The sequence below is a fragment of the Gymnodraco acuticeps genome, unplaced genomic scaffold (genome assembly GCF_902827175.1).
Source record: "Gymnodraco acuticeps unplaced genomic scaffold, fGymAcu1.1, whole genome shotgun sequence".
Classification (NCBI taxonomy): Eukaryota; Metazoa; Chordata; class Actinopteri; order Perciformes; family Bathydraconidae; genus Gymnodraco; species Gymnodraco acuticeps.
The window spans coordinates 92179-119776 of record NW_022991354.1 but is presented as its reverse complement, the minus strand read 5'-3'; the positions used below and the strand labels follow the sequence as shown (position 1 = coordinate 119776).

The following is a 27598-nucleotide window of genomic DNA, read 5'->3' as shown; positions in this document are numbered from 1 at the left end:
GAGTTGAACTCTGGCGTCACTGTCGAGCAGTTAGTGGCCGACTCCGCCTACTAAGGGCTTCACGGCAACTGCAGAATCCTATGGGTGACGTCACGGACCCTACGTCCATTTATATATACAGTCTATGGTGTGGGTGAAAGATCGCCCCCCCCCCCCGCTTGGGACAGTATGTCCCTGCGTAGTGGGAGCTGCCATGGCTCTCCGCACAGCAGCTGATATATCTCCGCTAGCCAATACATAGCTGGCCAGTGCGGAGCTATCAGGATAAGTGTGTGGCGTTGCTCTCTCACTCTGGCCAGAGTTGGGGGTATCAGAGCCAGGGGTGGGAACGCGTACAGAAGGCCCGGGGGCCAATCGTGCGCGAGTGCATCCACGCCTAACGGTGCATTTAGATCGCGCATCGAAAAGAACAGCTGACACTGAGCGTTGTCTTTCGATGCGAACAGATCCACCGCGGCTCTGCCGTAACGCACCCACAGCTGGCTCACAATCCTTGGATGTAGAGTCCAGTCTGCATAAAGTGGTATACCTCTGGACAGTAGATCTGCCCCGAGGTTCATCACTCCCGGTACGTGCGTCGCTCTCAGAGAGAGGAGACGTCTACCGCTCCATAGGATCAGTTTGCACGCCAGTGTGTGTCTCTGGAGAGAACGCAAACCCCCTTGGCGGTTAATATACGATATTGTGGTCGTATTGTCTGTCCTCACGAGGACGTGATGTCCCCTGAGGAAAGGCAGAAAGCGTTTTAGGGTGAGAAAACACCGCTAAAAGCTCCAGGTAATTTATGTGCGCCCGCTGGAGGTCTCTGCTCCAGAGACCCCTCACCGGGCGACCTTCATAAATACCTCCCCCAACCTGTCAGACATGCGTCCGTGGTGACCACTTTCTGTGAAAGGACAGCACCCATAGGCACACCTCGTACTAGAAAAGTCGGGTGCAGCCAGTGGTGCAGTGCCATTACGCATTTCACAGTAACCATCACTTTAGTTTTAGGGCGGCCACCCAGCGCTGAAACTCCCTCATGTGTAAGCGTCCCAGTCGTACGACCAGGATGGCTGACGCCATGAGCCCCAGCAATCGCAGGCATGATCTGAAGAGAACATGTTTGCGCAGCTGGAAAAGAGCGAGACAAGCTCTGAAAGCTTTCACTCTTTCGCTGACAAGCGAGCTGAAAAGGGCACCGAGTTCAGGCGTAAACCCAGGAAGAGTATAGTCTGCGCGGGGCACAACATGCTCTTCTCTGTGTTTATTATGAAACCCAGGTTGAGCAGGTGCTTTACGTGGACATTTGTCTGCGTAACAGCCTCCTGCTCCGACTGTGCGAGAAGCAGCCAGTCGTCCAGGTAGGTCGCCAGGCGAATACCCTGTTGTCTTAACGGGGCTATCGCGGCTTCCGTACATCGTACAAACACCCTTGGACTGAGAGACAGACCGAAGGGGAGTACTCTGTATTCATAACAGATCCCCTGAAATGCGAATCTCAGATATTTCGTGTGTGGGTAATATACTGGGATGTGAAAATACGCATCTTTCAGGTCGACTGATGTAAACCAGTCGTCTTGTCGCACGAGCCGCAGCAGAGATGTGTGAGTGAGCATTCTGAACTTATATCTTTTTAGATATTTGTTCAGAGCCCTCAAATCAAGTATTGGCCGAATTCCGTTCCCTCCCCGTTTGGGAACGAGGAAGTACTTGGAATAGAAGCCGCCCTGACTCTGCTCGGCGGATACAATAGAAATAGCCCTCTTTTCTAGGAGTGAGAGAATCTCTCTCTCCAGAATATGGGCTGACTCTCCTCGGGCCTGCGAATGCAGAATGCCCGAGAAGCGAGGGGGGGTGACAGCGAATTGGAGTCTGTAGCCCCCGTGTTACTGTCTTGAAAATCCCCTCTGAGTCTCTATTTGTTGTGTTATGGGGCCCTCTAGTGTCTGAACACAGTGGTACCCCTTTTCGACAATCCCCACCTATACACTGCGCATGCGCATGACGGTGGTGCCTTCACAACCCCAGCCGGCACTGCGCATGCGCGTGGCGGTGGTGCCTTTAAAGCCCCAGCCGGCACTGCGCATGCGCGTGGTGGTGGTGCCTTCACAGACCCGCCTGTAATCCGCCTTTTGAGAGATGCCGTAGCTGCTCTCAGAAGGGGAACAGTTGACGGGCTGTTTATTGGTTTTATTGTTTTTCTTTTCATTTTTTTGAGCTGCGCCCTCGGCCTGAAGCCTGGATGCGTCAGCGGCAAATGTTTTATGACAGAAAAATCAACAAATGTGTGACATGTGTTTGTGCGGACTTGAGGATGGTGTTGAGGCATCTCTCGAGGCGGCGGGAACACATTTAGAGCTGGGGAACCGTGGACTTCCAGCTCTGTCACAGAGGGGAGAAGGAGGGGCTGTCACGCCGCTCGCTTCTTCTTCCTCGACTGCTGGCCGAAATTCTGGGTTGGCTGCGCCTGAGCTGCAGCCGGAACCGGAGATTTTCTAGGCCAGCTCGACCTCGTCTCCAGCCTGGGCTGGGGACTCGGGGCGGGCTGCGACCTCTGTGTCTTCGGTGTTTTAAACCGAGCAGGGTTCGAGGCAGCTTGGGCGAAGGACTGCTGCTGCGAAGGCAGCGGCTGGACCCTTCGAGGGAGGCAGAGGTGGAGTGCCTCGTCCTCCTTCTTTTTCGACTCACACCTTCTTTGCATGGAGGCGAGAGCGGAGCCGAAAATTCCCTCGGGAACGATGGGCATATCCAGCACATCCTCCTTTTCCCGGTCTGGGAGGTTGGTGAGGTTGAGCCCCCGTCCTCATCACCGCGCCTACGTCAACCACCTCCCCCCCCTGGCAGCATGTCCTCTACCCCCGCACCATCTAGCCCGTCTCCATCACCGTGCCTACGTCGACCACCTCCCCTCCCTTCGAGGGGGCTTCTGCAGTCTCCGAAGCCTGATAAGGATGTGTGTGTACAAAACACAACAAACTCTTACTGATATGTGATGGGTCCAGGCTCAAGGGCGTATGGCACTCTCAACTCTTTCAAGGACATGTCGGGGCCCTGCCTGCCAGTAGCTTTGCCGATATCTGTGTTGATAGGTAATAGATTAAGAGCGGTGAATCATAGAAACAGGAAGCGCTCAAACGTTTGTGTGAGTGTATCTAATTTAGCAGTGATTGCATGTCAGCCACAGCTTGTTACAAAAAACATGACTGATAGTGTGTTTAACAAACTTAAACTAGCTTTATTAAATGTCAGGTCTTTAGCAGGAAAAACATTTTTAATCAATGATTTTATCACTGAGCACAATCTCGATTTTATGTTTTTAACAGAAACTTGGATTGAACAAAATAACAGTGCAGCTGTTCTTATCGAATCAACCCCTCCCAACTTCAGTTTTATGAGTCAGGAAAGAATGCATAAGAAAGGGGGTGGAGTTGCTATTCTGTTCAATGATGCCCTTCAATGCAGGAAGACATCTTATGGAAACTTTGATTCTTTTGAATATGTGGCCCTCCGGCTGAAATGCTCCTCTCGAGCTCTGTTCCTAAATATCTATAGACCACCCAAATACTGTGCAAGCTTTTTTGATGACTTTACTGAACTGCTGTCTATAGTGTGTATTGACTTTGACCGTCTAGTCATTGTTGGTGATTTTAACATCCATGTTGACAACCCCCAGGACAGAGGGGCTAAAGAACTGTTTTGTGTTCTTGATAGCTATGGACTGACTCAGCATGTGACGGAGCCCACGCACAATAAGGGGCACACTCTGGACTTAATTATCTCAAAGGGTCTGAATATCTCTAAGGTTGTGGTGACTGATGTTGCACTCTCTGACCATTCCTGTGTTTTCTTTGAGAGCTCTATTTCTGTTCACAAAAATGTTCAAAAAGAGGTAACCACAAAGCGATATTTAACTGAAAACACTAGGGAAATGTTTACTCAGAATTTCTCTTCCACACTTGCCCCTGCCAACATCTCAGTAAATGAGCTAGTAGATCATTTTAATTCAAAAATTAAAATGTTATAGATGCCATTGCTCCAACTAAGGTAAAGGAAGTGTCTGGCAAGAAAATATCTCCATGGAGAAAGGCCATGACCGTGAAAACAGAAAAAAGAGAATGTCGAAAAGCTGAACGCAGGTGGCGAAAAACAAATCTCCAGGTTCACTTTGAAATCTATAAAGAGAGACTTGGCCTCTATAATTTGGAATTGAAAAACGCACGACAATCGTTCTTCTCTGACATCATTACCAAAAACAAAAACAACGCACGTGCCTTGTTTGCTACCGTCGACAGACTAACTAACCCCCCAGTGTCAGTAGCCTCTGAATTTCTATCCACCAGGGCGTGCAATGATTTTGCCTCCTTTTTCACTGACAAAATTCAGAAAATCAGACAAGCAGTCAGTGCCTCTGCATCAGGAACAGTAAATGTGTTGTCCCTATCTCCACTTAACATCAATTCAGACATCATGACACAATTCCATCAGATTAATGATAAAAAACCTAGAGGACATTATTCAACTTCTGAAATCCTCCTCCTGCTGCCTTGATATTATTCCAACAGGATTTTTCAAAGATGTTTTGCCTTGCATGGCCTCAGATCTACTTCATATAGTAAACAAATCTCTTCACTCAGGTATTTTTCCACAGGCCCTGAAAACTGCAGTCATTAAACCGCTCTTAAAAAAGAATAATCTAGATGCTTCAGTAATGAACAATTACAGGCCCATATCAAACCTCCCATTTCTAGGTAAAATCATTGAAAAAGTTGTTTTTCAACAGTTGAGTAATTTCTTGCATTTAAATGACTGTTTTGATGTGTTCCAGTCAGGCTTTCGTCCAAACCACAGCACTGAGACTGCTCTTGTAAAGGTCTTTAATGACATCCACTTAAACACAGACAGTGGCAGAACTTCAGTGTTAGTATTATTAGATCTCAGTGCTGCGTTTGACACTGTTGACCACAGCATATTACTAGACCGACTGGAAAACTGGGTGGGACTTTCGGAAACAGTTCTGAATTGGTTTGAATCCTACTTAAAGGACAGAAACAACTTTGTTTCTATAGGTAAATACACATCTGAGTTGACAAATATGACATGTGGGGTTCCTCAAGGCTCCATCTTGGGGCCTCTTCTCTTTAACATCTACATGCTACCACTGGCTCAGATAATGAAGAACAACAAAATAAGTTACCATAGCTATGCAGATGACACACAAATTTACGTAACAATTTCACCAGGAGACTATGCTCCAATTCAAACACTGAGTAAGTGCATTGAACAAATCAATGACTGGATGTGTCAGAACTTTCTCCAATTAAACAAAGATAAAACTGAGGTAATGGTTTTTGGAGCCAAGGCAGAACGTATAAAAGTTAGCGCTGAGCTTCAGTGTGCAATGTTCAAAACAACAGATAAAGCCAGAAATCTAGGTGTAGTCATGGACTCTGACCTGAGTTTCAACAGTCACATTAAAACTGTTACTAAATCAGCCTACTATCACCTAAAGAATATATCTAGGATTAAAAGACTAATGTCACAGCAGGATTTGGAAAAACTTGTCCATGCTTTTATCTTCAGTAGACTGGACTACTGCAATGGTGTCTTCACAGGTCTCACTAAAAAATCTATTAGGAAGCTGCAGCTAATTCAGAACGCTGCTGCTCGAGTCCTCACTAACACTAAGAAAGTGGATCACATCACTCCTGTTCTGAAGTCTTTACACTGGCTTCCTGTGTGTCACAGAATAGATTTCAAAATACTGCTGCTGGTTTATAAAGCACTGAATGGTTTAGGCCCAAAATACATTTCTGACCTCCTGCTAAATTATGAACCATCCAGATCTCTCAGGTCTTCAGGGACTGGTCAGCTTTCTGTCCCCAGAGTCAGAACTAAACATGGTAAAGCAGCGTTCAGTTATTATGCTCCAAATATCTGGAACAAACTCCCAGAAACCTGCAGGTCCGCTGCAACTCTGACTACTTTAAATCCAGGCTGAAGACTTTTCTTTTTGTCGCTGCTTTTAATTGAACTATTCATATCTTAGACTGCACTGTAACTTTTATCCATGTACTTTTTTCTTTTAATGTTTAATTGACAGCACTGTAACTTGTATCCATGTATTTTTTCTTTTAATGTTTATTTTATTAGCTTTTCTTTTTAATGACTGCCATTTTCTTAATCTCTTTCATTTTTTGTAAAGCACTTTGAATTGCCTTGTGTTGAAAAGTGCTATATAAATAAACTTGCCTTGCCTTGCCTTGCCTTGCCTTGCCTTGAGCCATCTCGCTCTTTCCTGCACCACCATGATCCCCATTGCCTTGCCCGTGGCCTGGACGGCGCAGCGTTGGACACGAAGACAAATGTCCGTGACCGCTGCCATCTCGTCCAGAGTGGCTTCCCCCGGGTTACCCGACAGGTCCTCGTGGAGCTCCGCTTGGTAAGCGGTTAGCAGCGAGGACACATTCAGGGCCCTTGCGGACAACGCTGCGGCTTTGTAGGACCGTTCAGTCATTGTCGACTGAAATCGGTCCGACTTTGCCGGCAGCGTGGGGTTCCTGCTTGGTGACGGGCCCATCCTCGGTAGGAGGTGGGCCACTACCAGCGGTTCCATGGGCGGTATGCGGAGCAGGCCGAGCTTCTCCATTCCGTCACAGTCTAGGGAGGAGGCACCCTGGATTGGGACCTTGTTGCTGAAGGCCCGGTCTCTCCACGAGACCGACACCTCATCCAACATCTCCGGGAAGACCGGAAGGAGTTGCCTCTTTGTCCGCGCTGCTTGGGGAAAATGTTTCCCTTCGTAGCGGGACCTGGAGGTCTCCTTGGCCATTTCAGGCCACGGGATGTCGAGTCTGGCCGCGGCGCGTTTACACACGGCCTGCAGGTCCATGCTCAGACAGGGCGAAGCTGGTGTGCTATCGCCCAGGAGAGCAGCCCTCGCTCCAGGCTTTGCAGCCTGAGCCGATGACATGAAGATGTCCTCTTCATGTTCATCCGACTCGGACAGGAGTGTAAGAGAATATTTTTATCTGATCTGTTTATCCATCCATCCATCTTCTTCCGCTTATCCGTGGTCGGGTCGCGGGGGTAGCAGTTCCAGCAGAGAGCCCCAAACTTTCTTTTCCCTGGCGACATCAACCAGCTCTGACTGGGGGATCCCAAGGCGCTCCCAGGCCAGCGAAGAGATATAATCCCTCCACCTGGTCCTAGGTCTACCCCTTGGTCTCTTCCCAGCTGGACGTGCCTGGAACACCTCCCTAGGGAGGCGCCCAGGTGGCATCCTAACTAGGTGCCCGAACCACCTCAACTGGCTCCTTTCGACGCGAAGGAGGAGCGGCTCAACTCCGAGTCCCTCCCTGATGACCGAACTTCTCACCTTATCCCTAAGGGAGACACCAGCCACCCTGCGGAGAAAACCCATCTCGGCCGCTTGTATCCGCGATCTCGTTCTTTCGGTCATGACCCATCCTTCATGACCATAGGTGAGGGTAGGAACGAAAATGGCCCGGTAGACAGAGAGCTTTGCCTTCTGGCTCAGCTCCCTTTTCGTCACAACGGTGCGGTAAAGCGACTGCAGTACCGCTCCCGCTGCTCCGATTCTCCGGCCCATCTCACGCTCCATTGTTCCCTCACTCGAGAACAAGACCCCGAGATACTTGAACTCCTTCACTTGGGGTAAGGACTCATTCCCTACTTGAAGTGGACAGTCCATCGGTTTCCTGCTGAGAACCATGGCCTCAGATTTGGAGGTGCTGATCCTCATCCCAGCCGCTTCACACTCGGTTGCGAACCGATCCAGTGAGTGCTGAAGGTCGCAGACCGATGAAGCCATTAGAACCACATCATCTGCAAAAAGCAGTGGTGCAATCCTTAGTCCACCGAACTGCAGACCCCCTCCCCCATGACTACGCCTCGAAATCCGATCCATGTATATTACAAACAGGATTGGTGACAAAGCGCAGCCCTGGCGGAGGCCAACCCTCACCGGAAATGGGTCCGACTTACTGCCGAGGACCCGGACACAGCTCTCGCTTTTGGAGTACAGAGATTGGATGGCCCTGAGTAGAGACCCCCTCACCCCATACTCCCGCAGCACCTCCCACAGTAACTCCCTGGGAACTCGGTCATACGCCTTCTCCAAGTCTACAAAACACATGTAGACCGGATAAGCGTATTCCCAGGCCCCCTCCAGGATCCTTGCGAGAGTAAAAAGCTGATCCGTTGTTCCACGACCAGGACGGAATCCGCATTGTTCCTCCTCAATCTGAGGTTCGACAATCGGCCTGACCCTCCTTTCGAGTACCTTAGAGTAAACTTTCCCGGGGAGGCTGAGTAGTGTGATGCCTCTGTAATTGGCACACACCCTCTGATCCCCCTTTTTAAAAAGGGGGACCACCACCCCGGTCTGCCACTCCTTCGGCACTGTTTCCGACTTCCACGCAACGTTGATGAGACGTGTCAACCATGACAGTCCCTCAACACCCAGAGCCTTCAGCATTTCCGGGCGGATCTCATCCACCCCCGGGGCTTTGCCACTGTGGAGTTGTTTGACGACCTCAGTGACCTCCCCCCGGGAGATTGGTGTTGATCCCCCGTCATACTCCAGCTCTGCCTCTAACATAGAGGGCGGAGTTGTCGGGTTCAGGAGTTCCTCAAAGTGTTCCTTCCAACGCCCTAACACTCCATCAGTTGAGGTCAACAACGTCCCATCCTTACTGTACACAGCTTGGATGGTTCCCTGCTTCCCCCTCCTGAGGTGTCGGACAGTTTTCCAGAACAACTTTGGTGCCGCCCCGAAAGTCCTTCTCCATGTCTTCTCCGAACTTCTCCCACACCCGCTGCTTTGCCTCGGCCACGGATGAGGCTGCTGCCCTTCGGGCCTGTCGGTACCTTGCAACTGCCTCGGGAGTCCCCCGGGATAACAAATCCCTGAAGGCCTCCTTCTTCAGTCGGACGGCTTCCCTGACCACCGGTGTCCACCAGGAGGTTCGAGGGTTACCGCCCCTTGAGGCACCTAGGACCTTGAGACCACAGCTCCCCGCCGCGGCTTCGGCAATAGAGGCTTTGAACACCGACCACTCTGGTTCAATGTCCCCTACCTCCACAGGAATGCCCGAAAAGCTCCGCCGGAGGTGTGAGTTGAAGGCCTCCTGAACTTGGGCCTCCTCCAGACGTTCCCAGTTCACCCGAACTACACGTTTGGGCTTACCAGGTCTATCCAGAGGCTTCCCCCGCCACTCGACCCAACTCACCACCAGATGGTGATCAGTTGACAACTCCGCCCCTCTCTTTACCCGAGTGTCCAAAACATACGGCCTCAGGTCCGATGATACGATAACGAAATCGATCATGGACCTTCTGCCTAGGGTGCTCTGGTACCACGTACACTTATGAGCATCCTTATGTTCGAACATGGTGTTTGTTATGGCCAATCCATGACTAGCACAGAAGTCCAGTAACAAACCACCACTTATAGAGTTTCTTATTGTTTTATAGAATCTGTGATACTGCAAACATCTGCTTGTAGTCAGTCAGAGACTCTTCTGTAGGTTGAGGTCACAGGTCAAACGCTTCTCCTATGTCCGTGGGGGGTTGACCTGGCAGCATCTCTTTGAGACAAGCAGACCATTGTCTCGCATCGGCTATTGATTATACGCGGGCTTTCTGGGAGCCCGCCTCTCCTCGTGTTGGTTAGATGTTTTGTGTCTTTTGGTTCAGAGATTACCTTGGTGGAGCACAAGGACAGTGTGAAACTAGGATGATCTCCCGGCCGTATGTAATTGTCTGTCTCTCAATAAATATCAGTGTATTGACAGGCGAATCCAGTTTCCCTCATTTGATGATGCGCTCAACATTGCTGCAAAGAAGTTTTTACTTCACAATTTGGCGTCACGAACAGTTACCAACAAATCGTCGAGCTGGTGAGTGTAATTTCAAATCTATATTTTGACATTGCCTCGCCAGACTCTGTGATTGACGGTATAAAATTACCTGTGGAACAGATAGATGCAATATTTTTGGTTTCCTCTGTGTGTGTGCACGGCAAATATTCGGAGAGACCTTAAAGAGGGCATCAGTAATGTGGAACTTCGGTTTAAAAGCAATGTAAAGATTTGTACTGAAACGAATCGCCGAATTCTGGAGATTTCAACGGTTTAACTAGTTAAATCAACTCGCCTCGAAATGTTCCTGTTGCTGCTGCGGGTGCAGGGTGTGGGTAATTCCCCCCCCCCCCCCCCTGTGGGGAGCAGCACACACGAGGATAAACAAAGCACAGTGTCGTATCTTCTTAAATCGCACCATTATGAGTTTTGGAACTAAACAGAACTCTTATTAACGGGAAACGTGATACGAAATATTACGTCACGCTGTGTTTCATAAACTGAAGGGTTGTTGAATTTGGCTGTTGTTCAAATAAAGGGTACTGAATTCATTAAAAGTCTCTGCTCTCCGGATCGGGGAGGGCAGAGCACCACTAAATTAGCATAGTGGTTGTTGATTGAGAATAATGTGGTTATTACTCTTCAGCAGATTCCGTTCTTAGAATTAATTTAATTAATTAATATCTCTGCTCTCGGTCAGGTTGAGCAGTTTTACCACTACATTTGCATAGTGGTTTTGATTGAGAATAAGGTAGTTTATTGCTCATCAACTGAATTAATGTTTAACAACACAGACTTGTATTTTCTGTTAATCACACCATAAGCTCAAGAACTAAATTGAGCTATTAAATGGGAAGGGTGGTGGCAGAATATTACATTCACACTGTGTTTAATAAACTTACGGATTATTGAATTGGATTTTGTTTAAAAAAATAAAAAAAATAAAAAAAATAAAAAAAACAATAAGTAAAAATAAGTACTGATATTTCCCTACCCCCGCTGAAGTTTCCCTAATTCGGATTAAAATTAAACTGGATGAGTTTAGCTGTCACCTGATATTTGTTGCGGGTTCATGTTTGTTTGTATAATTGTTTCGTGTTTGTTTGTATACCTGCCGTCTTGTGCATGTTTTGTAACAACTAATAAATTAATCAGTCCACAACCAAGGTAAAATGAATCTAAATTTCCGCAAAAGGTAAATAAATAGCAAAAAAAAAGCCTCTGTTTTACACCCGGGAACCTCAGAGGCATAACTGCGGGTCATCTGTCTGCTCAAATAGGTCAATGTTGTATTATTTGTTTCATTTATTCTTAATCTATGTATTGTATGGTAATAATAAAAATAAAATAACCTAATGTATTGAACACATTCCGAAACAAAGCAGATAAGACAAGACTTAGACACAATGGTGATTGAACCTTTTTGTACGATTGATGCAAAATGAAAACTTTGTCATTATCTGTTTCCAACTGGCCACTGGAATCAGATAATGGATATGAGTTGAAGTTCAATTACAGTTTTAAATATAGTTCAACATCCTTTTCTATACTCTGCTTGGTGCTGCAGAAGAAGAAAATAAAATAAAACGCAAGACACGGGGTCAGAGACAGGCGTGACCTCTGGAAGGAGAAGATAATCTGAAGCAGACCACGGCGCGACCCATTGGGGGTTTTATGACCACAGCACAAAGAGGAACATCTAATTTCAGCAGTCAGTTTTTTTTGGCAGAACTTTTGAGCATTTTGAAAATGTCTTTTCTTGCCTCTGTGCAAGGCTTAGTCTTTCTATCTGTATAGCCACTGGTGTAAAGTAACTAAGTTCATAAACTCCACAAGTCCTATACATGGGCACAATTTTGAGATACTGGTACTTTATTTGAGTATCTAAAATGTTTTGCTGCTTTATTTTTCTACTCCACTACAGTTCAGTGGTACATGGTGTACTTTTACTCCACTACATGTATTTAATACCTTTAGTTACTTCACAGATGTGGATGAATGATGTGAAATATAACCAAGTGTTGAATCAGATTTTAGTTCCACCTGGAGTAAATCCACCAGCTACCCTGCAGTATACAAAGTCATTCAAACTAGCTGCACCTTTACCAGCTTTGAGAACACTTTAATGATCAATCATTATAAAACATATCATATATATTATTCTGAAATAAACCAATCTGCACAGTGACTACTTTTACTGTCGCTATTTTCACTATATTTTAATGACAATACTTTTATACTTTTACTTGAGTAACATTTTGAATGCAGTACTTTTACTGTAACATAGTATTCCTACACTCTGGTACTTCTACGTTTACTCAAGAACAAGATCTGAGTACCTAAGCTAACGTTAGCCAGAAACATTTTCAGTTCGCTTCAAGCTCTGCGCTTCGACAGGGAGCTCTGCTCTGAACACCCCGTTCTAACAGCTGTTCTCCAGCGGTCCAGTCTGTGCCACAGTCACTCCGGACCACACAGCTAATATTAACGAACACATCCGTAGGCAGTAATGTACATGAACGCGTTCATATTTTGGGCGAACGTGAACTGAACGTACTGTATTTCCGCTAGATGAACGTAATTGAGAACGCGTTCATTCTCAGCGCTGTACATAACGGCGTTCAAGAGTGCGTTCATTCTCAGCACTGTATTATAACGGTGTGGTGTTGTTGCAGGAAGTCCCGACGGGGAATACTTTTGCGGTAGTACATCTCTATATACATCGATACAACATTACGTGTTGATAGAAATCATCACATAATGAAATAAGACCCCACGGTTTGATGATTGACAGGTGTGTGGGCTATCTTCCATTTTGACACACAGAACAAGGGGGGGCGATCCACCCGTATCCAAAAATGTAAAGTAATTCAAACAGACTCGTCCCTCTGTGAGGAGCAGCAGGTTCAGCTTCATTTAAATATGTCGTGCAGTAATAGATGGATTTATTTTTTTCATCTCAAGAGAGAATGTGTATTTTATGTTAGTATTTCAAAAATCTCCTGGGGGAGAATCCCCCCAGACCCCCTGCGGGGGTTGGGTTTTCAGCATGTCAACTCTTTCACTTGTGAGGAAATGGCAGGATTGGCTCCAGGTCGCCTTTTTATTTACTACAAGACAAATGTTTTTATTTTATTTTAATTTCATACAGTTCAATTTGGATTGAGACAGGAAAATATTCTAAACCTCACGCGTGGCGTTTCACTGACAAGGGGGCGATATAGCGTGTATGTAATTACATTTCAAATACTGATTTGAGCCCCACCACTGTATGGGTTAGCCCTACCATAGATTATCTAACACAAATACTCGGGAGCCGATAAGTCAATAAGTTGCTTATCGCGACAGGCACACAATAAAACAGTGGAAACAAACATGTGTTTGACTTTCATTATTTAATGAAACTGTGTGCCCTTTATAGTCTGTGTCCAATATTGTGTATTTGTATATATATATTATATATATATATCCTAAATATATGCTAAGGTCCCGCTACGGACACGATAGCAGTCGCTTCGTGCGCATGTGTGTAATTAAACCCATGATATCAAAATCTCACTCCAGCCAGGTACCCAAAGTTAGCAACCCTGTCCATACCCCAATAATATTTTATTGATGACAAGTTTGCATCCCTGCCTGTTATCGTTTTCATCACGGAGCTGGAAAAATGATGTATTGATTACTGATCTGTGCAAGTCCAATTTGTTAACTGACTTTGGTTCTAATGTTAATGTTAATTTGATTTCAACCCATAAGTAATTATTTAAATTAACTCAACATTCCACATGATGGATTAGTGTTCCACATTTTTCCCACTAATTTGTTTATGATTAGGCCAATGGTAAAGAGAGACATTGATGACCCTGTGTCCTTTTGTTAGCACGTGGTTCCATTTTGTCTAATGGCGTTGGACAGCTTCACTAAGAGTCACCCAGTTCTACCCTGCTACAGTCCGGCTGAGTGCAGTCACAGAGATGCTATGGCTGCTCTACATGACATTAATGGTTTGGTCCGAGAATGGACACCATTTCCTGCTCCCAGAGAGAATGACGCTCCTCACACTGAACAATACAGCCATTGGTACACTGTCTCACGTGGGTCTGCTCCCCCCCACCGAGCCATGAACTGGAAGCTGGAATTCTGCTCTGAACACTTGGAACTGTCACACCAGCACCAACCCTTGGGTCAGTTAGATGAGACTAACGGCTTCACTTAGGGCATATGGGTCAGAAATATGACTCTCGTTACCACGGAGTGGGTTGTTTGTTTTTTTAAGGCTATTCATACTGCTATGCAGAGTGAAGAGCCCCTACTATTTTAACAAATACGCCTGATGTCAGGGGCCTCTTACTGTCTACTTCTGCATGTATTCACATTATATGGACCATGTTTACACCTGTTGAAACTAGGGCTGCACGGAACTCAGGCTACAATACAACCATTTTGTTCTGCTCTAACGATTCAATTTATAAATTCTACATCAAAATAGTTCGGTTTTATTGTTTCTAATGATAACGTCACCTTAAGTGGAGGAATGCAAACCTGTTTTAAAATGTAAGGTTTTGAATTTCTTTGACATTTCTCAGTAATGACACCCTCAGACGCCCACTATCATTTATGCCAGTGGTTCCCAAACTTTGTTGTGCCCAAGGCACACCAAAGGACAAGTAAAAAATCTCAAGACACACCTATTGTGAAAAGATAGCCCTTATAACACGTGTTATCACTCATATTATGTCAAGTATCTGTAAATGTGCATAATTATTTACTAATGCCAAATAAAATGTGACAAAGACAACTATATTACGAAATATTTCCGAAATTAATTTGAAACTTTATCAAATTAGGCTTCATCAAACCAGCAACACACTCATTTACACCAGACAGGTCACAAAATAGAAAATGAGGCAAAGGAAACTCAGCAGAAATTCAGCACAGACAACTGTCAATGCAAGGAAGCTGCATTGTCCATGGTCCGGAACTACAAATTATAAATGTATTACTTTAAAAAAATGTAATATATTACACTACTTCGTTACTATCTACATAAAGTAACTCGGTACTTTACTCGTTACTTTCCTCGCCGAGCACGTACAAACTGCGCATGCGTGAGTGGCAATAACTTTCCTTACCAGCAGGCGGCGGTAGTCAAGCCCCCAGGTAGTGCGCCGGACTCAGATGAAAATATTCGTGCTGGCCAAACGGCGGTACTACACTTCCGGTTTGGTTGCCAGGCCCGAAAACACTTTTCCCATTGACTTACATGGGGAAAGAGTGGTCTGTAACTCGTTGGATACTTTTTTTAACTAAATAAACTACCCAGTATGAACACTTGTATAGCCCTTATTAAAAAACATTCGTTCCTCAAGTTGTAAAACATTTGCTAATAACGTTATTCTGAGAGTTATTTCCCTCTGCATTATGAACGCGCATCTAATCCACGGGACCGCGCAGCCCGGCACATTCATGTTACGTGTCCCGACCAATCAGAGCACACTGTGCTCACAGGGAGGGTGCTGGAGCCAGGCTCTGGCTGGAGCTTTTGGAGCTACAACGAGCGTTAAAGGCAGAGAGTGAAATTCAGTGAATACACGTAGTTTACAGAGATGCTGTATGAGGAACCAATGTGAGTTGCGTTTATCTTTACCCATGGATGCACAATGGGAACGGATCCATATCGTCTTACTGCCATCCCACGGAAGTGTAATAATGGATATATTGCACATGTTTGCTGTAATTCATTTTCATACTACATGGGCTGTATGATTGAATCTTGTACCGTAAATGTTGTATTAAATGGAGTTAATATTACCGATATCACTAGATCATTACTAGCTAGCCGCTAGCTGCTAACTGCCGCCTCGTTCATATCAAATCCATGGCGGTAGTGTGTATTTGTCATTTAATACAGGCAACAACCGGAACACAGAGAAGAAGAATAGACTGCGTGATATAAAAAGAATGGGCATACCTCCACCCCTCTATAGTTATCGCTGACACAGCCATGTTTATGCAGCACTGCACGTGGAGATGTGGACGCGCAAGTCACGCAGATTACGTACATAAACCTACAAAGTACTGATATAGTAAATTAAAAAATAAATGATTATTTTTGTATAGTTGTATATTGAAAAAATAATGTATGGTTGTCACAAAATCCCACGGCACACCCGGACTTGCCTCACGGCACACCAGTGTGCCGCGGCACACCGTTTGGTAACGGTGGTAACTCAGATGCTTACATGGACTTGTATGTTTTTCCTTCATATCTAACAGAAATAAGAGAGAAAGAGATGGGAAAGTGAGTAAAGAGGGATAGGAAGGAGGAGAGATATTTGCGAGTTGCATACTCACTCTGAGTTTTCTCGATTAATAGCTTATATAGACAATACCATGCTTAAATAGACTCCTAAGTTATTATTTCATATGTGACAATATGTAAGAAAAGAGGGGAAGAGTCAAATTATATTGAGAAATTGAGCAATTGATTTCATATTGGAACATTCATTTCTCAAACCTATGTTTTATGGAAGAGGAAATGTACTTCTGATAAACTAATCCTTGATCAAACGGTAAATGGTGAATTAATATAACATTTATAATCATTGAGAAAGGGTTATTCCACAGGGACTAGCTCACATTTAACTTCAAATAACATGTATCTGCTTTGGATTGATGAGTATATGATTCTTGCATGTTAAATGACTAACACAAATCTTACATTTATAATGTGCATGTCTCAGGAAGGCTCCCAAATAATTCTGAGGGGGCCTATCCTATTTTTGTAATTGAATGATAATGTGCTAATCCATTACCTTGAGTTGTCTGCACTCAGGAAAACATCCCTATCAAGTGTTAACCCAATAACTAGGAGAGCTCTGAAGGCCAAGGGTCAGAGAGAGAGGATCACACTCTGCGGCTGCAGAGAGCAACTTATCCACGGGCAAGGAGGTCGTTCGAGATGAGAGGATTCTAATCTTCAACTTTCTGATGAGATGGGATGCTTCTTCATTTTCGCTCGCAGGACGAGCGATGGTTTCAGAGGCTTCATACAAGGTTTCCATGTTTCATTGGAGGAGCAGATGTTTTCATAACCTCTCCCATCACGGGGGGGGGGCATCTGGATGTGCCACTTGGAATAGGCAGGTGCACTGCTCTCAAGCAGATAGCAGAAGGAATGCAGGCAGATGAGCCTCTGTTTCACTGGGAGATCATAAAGCGCTCACTGAATTGAGCCACAAAAGCAGAGCAATTGGGGGGGATTGAGATATGGCGCTCTGATGAAGAAGAGTTTTGAGCCAATCAGCACCTCAGTGCTAATCTACAGATAATTGAGTTATGGCGCTCTGATGAAGAAGAGTTTTGAGCCAATCAGCACCTCAGTGCTAATCTACAGTATCAGGATGCCTTTACACACCAGACATTCTGTGTCATAAAGAGAGGAGGAAAACATGTCTTCTAGCTCTCGTACAAAGATAACATTTGAATTGAATGACCAGATGATTACAGATGTACAATTAATGATTGTTTTTGTATTCCCAATGAACAGATATGTGTTAAATAGTGGTGATAAATATATTTTATCAGATTACACTTTCACACTAAACTAATTAATTAATTGATATTTTCAGATTTATAAGGTATTGAACAATAAGATATTTCTAATATTATAACAGACAATGTTACTATCCTTAATCATTACCAGGTAAAACAGATGTTTTGATATTGATTACAGTTGATGCTCTGAATAAAGAACAGATGTTTTGATATTGATCTCAGTTGATGCTCTGAATAAAGAACAGATGTTTTGATATTGATTACAGTGATGCTCTGAATAAAGAACAGATGTTTTGATTTTTTCCTTTTCAGGTTGTTATACAATAAAATGTTTGATTCTTCAGATTGTTAAACATTTTGAGAATTGTTTAGCTTTCCCTTCAGATTTTGAAATGACATAATGATTGATAGTTGAAGTAATGTAATTAATTAAATATCATGCCTTACTCTTGAATAAAGCGTAATGAAGTAAACGTAAAGTAATGTTAAAGATTGAGGACACTGTAACTTTACAGATTACAGATTGATCGATTCATCACTGTGAATGTATACCTTAACTAGGAACCTTAGCTGGATCTCTCATGATTCTGATTTAATACCTCAATTGGATTTATTATAAATCCTAAATTCTAATTGTGTTTTAATAAGTAATTGCCTTAAAGTAAATCTTTGAGATGTAAGATGATTTAGAATTTGTGTTTGATGAATGAGATTAACTGAGTGATAAATGATAAAATATCTTATTTTTGAAACATATATTTTGCTATAATATTGTTGTATTTCATGTGTTTATTATTGTGCCTTTTGACAAAAGATGCCAAGCACTGAAGAGAGATGATTTTTATTATGATTGACTGTGTTCAATCAGGGTGATTGAATTGTTTTCAATCTTGTTCTATTTTTAATGTAATGAATGTATCTGAGCCCACCCAACTCTGAAGACGCTTATTGATTTTAAGTATTGACTGAAATATTCTTAGACTAATGTTAATTGGTTATCAATAGATTGATAAAAAGAGTGAATCTGTAAGAGAATATTTTCATCTGATCTGTTTATAGAGTTTCTTATTGTTTTATAGAATCTGTGATACTGCAAACATCTGCTTGTAGTCAGTCAGAGACTCTTCTGTAGGTTGAGGTCACAGGTCAAACGCTTCTCCTATGTCCGTGGGGGGTTGACCTGGCAGCATCTCTTTGAGACAAGCAGACCATTGTCTCGCATCGGCTATTGATTATACGCGGGCTTTCTGGGAGCCCGCCTCTCCTCGTGTTGGTTAGATGTTTTGTGTCTTTTGGTTCAGAGATTACCTTGGTGGAGCACAAGGACAGTGTGAAACTAGGATGATCTCCCGGCCGTATGTAATTGTCTGTCTCTCAATAAATATCAGTGTATTGACAGGCGAATCCAGTTTCCCTCATTTGATGATGCGCTCAACATTGCTGCAAAGAAGTTTTTACTTCACAAGGAGGAACACCGAGGCGTCCTCTTCGTCCTCATCGTAGTCCAGCTCGAGGACATCCTCCGCGGGTGAGACCATGGTGAGGTCTAACCGGGAGCCCCAGCTCGGTAAAGCATGGGGTCCCTTTCCCGCGTGTCTTGCCGTCACCGGGTCCCGGCCTGCCAGGGCGCGGGATTCCGGTTCTGCAGCCATCGCAGATAATGAGCCCCAGACTGACACGGAGAGGGGTTCACTCTCTGCGGCGGACGCCCCCGCGTCTTGACTGCCGGCCGGCAGGTCAGTGGACACGGGGGGGGTCCTGCTCCGACAGGAGGCTCTTCACGGTGAAGCGGACACAATGTCCGCACGAGCCGGGGTTGTCGATAGCGCCTCGGGCGTGTTCCAGCCCGAGGCAGGACAAGCAGACCTGGTGTGTGTCTGTGCCCGAGATCTTCAAACCGCAGCCACAGAGTCGAGCCACCGAGTCCCTGACTCCTCTGGTGTGAGGGAGAGAAGCGTCCATCTTGTTCGCCTCGTGGCGTGGAGAGGACCCGCTCTCAACAGGTAGGTTGAGAGAAAAAAGGTGTTCCCACCCTGTCCTTAATCCGGAGAAAAGGACGGTGTGGGTCTTTTATTCCCGGAGAATACTGACTGGTGTGACAGTATGCTCCTTTAATCCTTTCCTCCTCCGTGGGGAAGAGAAAATAAAAAACTTCCTCGCTACCGTGGTGTCGATAGTGAGGGAGCGAGCTAACGCTAGCTTGAAAAAATCAGACCTACCTTACTTTCCGGGGAAAGAGAACGGCGAGGTCGATTTCAATACTAACTGGCGTTAGTATTACCGTCTTCCTGCAAAGCAGAAGGAGTAGCCGGCGAGCGCCCGTCGACCGAAATGGTTATTTGGGTTCAGTCTGTGGACCGTTAAGCTTGTCCGGCTACTATAGAGATGTGCTCTGAAGCGAGAAGAGGTGTTTGAATGACGCATGCGTCGTGGCGCAAGCTACTTATAGGGGGTGAATTCCCTGACGATGACGTCAAGATCACCAGCCAATCAGAATTGGCGTAATGAGATTGACGCTTCTGTTTGCTCCGCGATGAGGCGCATCCCATAGTGAGACATCGAACGGAGTGTTATGAATGAGAACTAGCAGCAGTACAGGTAAATCAGTTCAATGCGGGATCATAACAATGGTGTGTATTGTGATTGTGTGAGAGAGAGCAAATTGCTTACGCTCCCTCTTCCTGAGAATGTACAAGGTGACAGTGCAGGCCAGACAAATGACCATTTGCAAATACATACAGACTTTTGCTTAGGGTCAAGTTTTAGAGAGCCACAGATCCATTATCTAGATCAGCCTGTAGAGGTTCCAGGTGTCTAGACACAGAACACATTACATGATTAAGGGCCGTTAAGACGGTACACAGGTTGAGTGTGTAAGTGTGTGACCGGAGGTTTTCTCCCTCTGTGCCGCTGCTTGGCACCGGGCCAGCGCACCAATTGTGCGCACCGGATATTTAAGCTCAGGTGCCAAACTGGGTCTCCCATTTCCGCTTCTCCTGTGGTGGCTGCAGCCTGGCGTAGTAACGCAAATTGTTTGGCGTGGCAGAATTCATGTACTCTCTACCGGACAGGTAAAGCACTGTGCAGTCTGTCATTTATTCATGGTCAGAAGCTACACACTGCTGACACTTTCCCATTTTAGCGCAGCTGACGTCCAGGGCGTTAGAGGAGGCATTTGCTCCGCCATTCTTTATGTCACAGCGGGATTTGGCCGTGGGATTTGCAGGTCTCATTCCCTCCCTTGTCGGCTCTGTGGCTGCGCCTGGCTGCACAGGGCAGTGGTGTGGCCCAGGCCCACCCAGTTTACTCATTGGCCCACCCTGAGAAAGCTTCGGTGTCATTTTAAATTGTATTATTATTATTAAAAAAATGTATTCACTCATTGAGAATATCCAAGAATTCAAAGTGAAATTCAAGTGAACAAATATCGAGTTTAATTAATGTTGTATGTGTTTTGTCCTCTGAACCGAACTCATTTACGGTAAAAAACTGATTGTTGGTTCCGGCGCGTGCCATAATAACGTGAGAGAAGCAGAGAGCTGCCTGCAAAATAAATGATGGCTCAAAGTTCAGTTTTTTTTTTTTTTAAAAGCCAGACTCCAAGAAGAGCCCCCACTGCCCTCATCTAGCAGTGATCTATACGATCATTTTCTGATAACGATGAAATAGCCCCGCCTCCCTCTCCCCACGTCTCCCTCTCCCCACCTCTCCTGCTGCTGGGCTGTCAGAAGAAAAACAAATGTTAACGGAAACTCTGCCGCACGGTTCCCTCGTCCCTTGGGAGAGGTGGGTGTTTTTCATCTGCTGGTGGACAGTCCAGAGAGATATACACATGCAGGGCCGGCCCTGACCAATTTGCTGCCCTAGGCAAGATTTTAGCTGGCGCCCCCCCCCCCCCCAAATGCAGACACTGACACTTACTATGACTCGCGAGTGCACGGTTGTGGCATGACCACCAAAACAAAAAGACTGTAACTGTATTTAGTTTCCTATCCATTTGAACATGATTTAAGTGGGGGGGGGGGGACCTCACCTCCTCTAGGGGGGTCCGGGGGCATGCACCCCCGGGAAGACTTTTTTTTTTTTAATATTGAAGTTAAAAGCATCAATCTGGTGCACTTTGAGAGCAACATCAGGAAATCTATGGATACATCTCTCAACACCCATATGAAACAGAACTGTAAGCAGATTTTCTTTTTCTTTATGGATATTTTACAAATCACTCACCTTTCAAACTGTATTCTTGTTTATTAATAACAACTTTTTTGTACTGTCATATAGTATTTTATACCTGTTTTTCACCTATTCTCTTATTTTTTTATAACTATAATGATCATATCAAGGTGTGCCTTTACCTCACTGAGCTGAGGTTCAGAGCCGCTCAGTCTTTCAGGAGAGAGCTCTCCAAAGCTCTCCCCCCGCGGCCGCTTAAACAGTAAATTCCAATGTTAATAAAAGCACACAGAAGCTGTGTACGTTTTTGAGGAGTTTGATTTATTTTAAATTAACACAAATACAAAATTAAAACCTATAATTGCACACTAAAACCATTATTTCAAAAAAAGAACAATTTCACATAAACCTCTGGTTTTTACTGGGGCTGGGGCAGTTCAACTTGATTTGGGGGGGGGTGTGTGCCATAGTTTATGGGCGCTGTACGCAATATAGGCGTAGTTCTGTTACTATAAGATAATAAATGTACTTTGTTGATCCAAAATCAGGAAATGTTGTTGTTATGAAATACACATTTTTTTTTTTTTTTTTTTCATTTCTAACTTTTTTTCCCCCCCCAATTTTCGGCGCCCCCTATGGGTTGATGCGCCCTTAGCATTCGCCTATACTGCCTATGCCGAGGGCCGGCCCTGTACACATGGTTGGGTTGTAACGGAATACATGTAATGGCGTTACGTAATCAGAATACAAAAATCAAGTGTATTCAGCTGCCGTTACATTTGAAAAACGAGTAATCTGATTAGTTACTTTCGTAAACCTAAAGTGAATACATTTTGGAATACTTATTGGAATTATTGGTGGAAAAGTTTCCTCACAAAATGTAATATTCATTACCGGCAGAACTGTGTGCACACTGCACAGCGTTGCAGCATGTCTGTGAGCGAGAGAGAGATGCAGCGTGTCTGTGAGGCCCCGCCCCCGCACGCAGATGAGAGAGAGATCTCTTTTAAAATATATTCAAAGTTAGAAACGGAGATGGTTGTAAAATGTGCAAGATAATGTTTATGTAGCATTTCTTTATTGTCGAAATGATGACATTTATAACGGGATAAAATCAAAGTGAATGGCCTGCTGCTGCTGAATGCATGGGGCCAGTGACTGGAAAAAGTTTTAAAAGTTATCACATCGTTTCAGATAATAATAATACATAATAATGATAATTCATTCTATTTAGGGGTGCCTTTCAAAGCACCAAGGACACCTTACAATTCATAACATATTCGAAGGAAAGGTTTTAAGACGGTACAAAGAATGCAGTACGGGTGATGTTTTTTATGTGGGGTATGAGAGAGCTGTCCAGAATGACACCAAGATGTTGTGTTTGAGTTCTTGATAAGCCATTAAAACAGTAAAATACGTGTCTCCTGTTCACCAAAACATACCCATCTGTTATGGAAAAATAAAGTATTCCAAAAGTATTCTAAAAATAATCTGCCACCGGTACCGGCGGGGATTGTTGTTAGCTTCTGATGCGCAGAAGAAAAATCTGGCCCACCCTATTTTTTACAGGCCCACCCTAAAGTACTGGCACATGGTGGTACGTATGAGTATGATTTAATTTGTTTATTCCTTGCAGTCCTTTACATTTGCTTTAAATTTGGTTTAATTTGGTTATTCATTTGTTGTTTACATTCATTCAGATAGTATTATTGATTTCAAAAATAGTTGTATTGATTTAAAATGACATGCATCCACTAAGAAAAATAGTCTGTTGTTACCGTTTGAACTACGTAGCAACGGCAGGAACTGCTTCGATAGCTTTTTGATTCCATATTTGAAAACATCGTTGCTTGCTTTAAAAGTAGCACAATTCATTATCAAACCTTGGAAAGTATCTAGATATCCCTGCCCTAATGCCAAAGTAACTGGCAACTGAATATGTTTTGCCGTCTAATGTCTGGACTGTTGCGTAAAAAGGGCCGCAGCTCCGTGTTGAGGGTTTCTGCCCCGTAGCTGATCAGCTATAGTCTTTAAATGAGCCTAGTTTCATAGCCCATAATGTGGTCCGTCTTTTCGCCTCTCTTACTTCTCCGCTGTTTTCTTGTTCCTCTTTATTTTCTTCACTGGGGACTCCTCAGCCACTAACCATTCATCCTGTGCTCTCCAAATATATTATTAATATTAAAATCCTCCATGTTGCTCTCAGACGGTAGACAACGGAAAACTAAAAACAAGCAAACAGTTTGATGAAACTGTATAAATCGACCGGACTTCTTTCTGCAGATGTGAGCGTCCTTAACAACGGTCAATAAATCCTTGACAGCGGTCTGTACTATACTGGATTAACAACGTGTCACGTGTTCTGAATTGACCAATCAGAATCGAGTATTCAACTAAGCCATGTAATAATCAATATTAGTAGACACAACACTCAAATAGAAAAAGGGAGACTTAAAAAGAAAATGATTTAAAGGTTTTTATGCAAAATCCACTTTTTCATGTCTTTTATACATAAATATGTGTCTGCGTTAAGAGATTCTGAACGTTTCAGAAGAAAAGATTTGCTCACTTTTTGTCCTGAACTATTTATAAAAAAACTTGTCTGAAAATTAGCTGATCCGATTTTGCCCACTTTATGATGTCATACTGTATTTTGGGTTGTGTAACCAGCACTTTTGAAACAGGGCTCAGAGGGGTTTATGGCATGCGACAATGCACGATCTGTTTGATATTTGGAGCCAAACACTTCAGAGACATGTTTTGTATATATCTGAGACCTATAATATATTGATGAAAAAGAGTATAATAGTGAACCTTTAACCCTTGTATGGTGTTCATATTTGTGTTACTCAGCCAGTGTTTGTGGGTCTGGTGGACCGGCTGCCTTTTTGGGCTTCAATTCAACACAATCAAACTATTTTATGTTAAAATACTCAACAGATGTTTACTTCATCTCAATTACAAGCAATATAAACAACATATATGGTTAATATTTGCCCTTTTACATTTGTTAGATCACATTAATGAATTAAAGTGCTACTCGTTTTTTTGCCCACTGACCGGCTGGTCCTGTGGCTCATCTTTTTTTTGTAACTAGCTGATGCTCAATCTCATCCTCTTCTTCAAAGTCACTGTCAGACTCTGAATTCTCAGAAATTAGATCCTCACATTCTGAAGCCTCTTCCTCTTCCTAGTCTACATCATCATCAAATGGTTCACTCTCTTCCAGAATAATTTGCAAGGGCCTCTGAGCAGAGAATCTTTTGGCCACCTTAATCAGTTGTGATAAGGACCCAAAATGGCAAAGCTTTATTTATTGTGTCTTGCCCCAAATGTGCAGCTTGGATAGAGTGTGAAAAAAATAAAGATTGGTTCCCGCAAAACATAATGCGGGAATGTGAGAGCAGACAGGTGCTTGAATTTATCAACAATGTTGCAACCTTGTGCAGGAATGGGAATGGCAGGGGCAGAAGAAGAAGAAAAACACCACACACACACACACACACACACACACCACACACACCCACACACACACACACACACACACACACACACACACACACACACACACACACACACACACCCACACACACACACACACACACACACACACACACACACACACACACACACAACACACACACACACACACACACACACACCCAACACACACACACACACACACACACACACACACACACACACATACACACACACACACACACACACACACACACACACACACACACACACACACACACACACACACACATCACACCACACACACACCACACACACACACACACACACACACCTTTGTTAGCCCCGAACACCCTGTATGCAATGTAAATGTGTAGGAGGGGGGGGGGGGTACAGAGGGTGGTCATTGAAAATGTGTTCTGATATGTTCTTCACAGAAAATGTGCCAAGGCCATTGAGTGTGGGTTAGAAAAAATTATTTATCATATAATTTTTCTTAGCTAAATAATGAAAACGGGTCTCACAGACCTGAATACCATACAAGGGTTAAGGAAACCTCAGAGAGGCTAGACAGAGGAAGTGAAGGAGAGGCAGATACCTGTACGAGATTGGGTCGAACTCCCTTCTTGAGATGCTCATCATGCCTGTTTGAATAATGACAGGGAGAAATACTGCCTTGCAATCAGACCATAAATATTTATCGCTCTCAAGCTTTGACATAAAAAAAACTCAGAGTAAACAGTCCCCACATAACCGATATAACCAAAGCTCTGTATTTACGGCGCTGTTGGTGCTGTATGTCTTATAAGTTGATCACCATCAGATTGTCAGAAAAATCAATCTTAATCTGAGAACATGCTCATTGGTCCATTTTATGAGGGTCTGGACCCAACCCCAGTTGGAGCTGTTGCCCACTGAGCTACCAATGGAGCATATCACAGTAAAGAAAATAAAAAACCAACATTACCACTCAAGGGCAGCATTACTGCATCCACTGCAGGCTTGTGTCCTACTGGTCACTTTTTGATTCTGAGAAATGAAACACACCCTTTTATCCAATGTTACATCAAACAAGAGGCAAACCATGATACTATATTAAAGAAGAATGGATATCCCATCATGGAAAGAGACAGCTGTATCATTTACCATCACTGACTCTTTGAAGTGATAATTGCATGGCAGAAGAAAGGCTCCTTGAGGGATTTCTTTTTTACTCAGCGCCCTGGTCACACTTCTTGTTCTGATAGAAAACCCCAGAAAACCAGGAAAACAAACTGGAATTGGAGGCACATGGTGATTTAAATTGTATATGTTTTGCATCTGAAAATAAAAAATGAATGTTGCGGTCCCAGATGTAAAATTTCAGACACTGGATCTTTAGCATCATCATTGCTTCAGGTTACATCTGTACAAAGACATGCTGCAAGATGAACCTAAAAACACAGTTGTGTATTCAATAGTATGTTACCTCTGGGACATGCTGAAGTTGCAGTCAACTTTCTGTTGTTCTGAGATTTCAGTCTTTAGATAATACATGCAGAGGACAAAAGTGGGCAAGAATGCATATTAGCTTCCAGACTTCTCCATCTTCTATCAAACAGTCCCCGCAGCTGGTTGTCCTTGAGTATTGATACCTCCTGGAATCTTCAACACAATCTGCAGAAAAGATGAGGTTAATTTATCTTTTTAAGTGGGAAAAACATGCTGAGATGTTTTGCCGTTCGCAAAAAAAGCAACCTTCCCCCAAAACAAACTTGCCTGCAACATTTCCTAACCAATTAAGGACGTAATTAATGAAACCTAGCACCTGTAGTGCCAGAGCAATCACCAGAGATGGGACAGTGAAAAATGTAGCAATCAAATTAATCAAGCAAAAGGCACAGGCCAATTACTCACACACCATCTAGAGTGTCTTGCTGCGCTTTGCGAACAGGTGATAGTTATCATTAAATTAGAAGGAGATCAGCGGCTCAGGCTGTTTCATGATGTGGGACTTTGATGAACAGCGGGCCGGGCGACGCATTTGTAGTGGGCAGAGTGACAGACAAGGCTGCCCATGTGTTCGATTATTTAAGAAGAGTAGAGGAGTGTTTGGATAATGATTAATGAAAATGTGAGTGACTCTGTGGCAGCAACACAACAACATCTGGTCCTGCGTCGGGCCCTTGTGTACATCCAGTCGATGAGTGGTGGTCTTATAGGGGAACACTCATTCTCTCACCACCCACAATGACAGCAGAAGTGGTAAAAGTATGCACATTCTTTCTTCACTTCTCAATCTGGATGGACAAAACCTGAAGAACTTCCAGCTATGTTGGTGGAAATTATTATCTGGTTTCTCTATAAGATGTTGGAGCGTCCTTAAAAACAACAGTCTTAACAGTTCTATATACACTATATTATAACCTATCGTGATATATTTTCCCTTTCAAGTCAGTCTGAAGTCCTTTAAATTGTTATTATAATGAAATTAGGAAAAAAGGAGGAATACTGGAAGTTGTTCTCAGACATATTAAACATGGTGT

The 27598-nt window shown here is 44.0% G+C and overlaps 1 long non-coding RNA gene across 2 annotated transcripts in view; it reads right to left on the bottom strand.

The window, feature by feature from the left end:
* Nucleotides 1-27147, bottom strand: part of LOC117562768 — a 58452-nt gene extending 31305 nt beyond the window's left edge. The window contains exons 1-3 of one of the 2 annotated variants that reach the window (XR_004571614.1): nt 26220-27147; nt 26041-26102; nt 25672-25717 (exon numbers count right to left, since the gene is read on the bottom strand). This is a non-coding gene — a long non-coding RNA (uncharacterized LOC117562768). Of the gene's footprint in view, nt 1-25671; nt 25718-26040 lie in introns of both variants that reach the window. The other variant, XR_004571613.1, reaches the window with a different exon arrangement.
* Nucleotides 27148-27598: the final 451 nt, after the last annotated feature.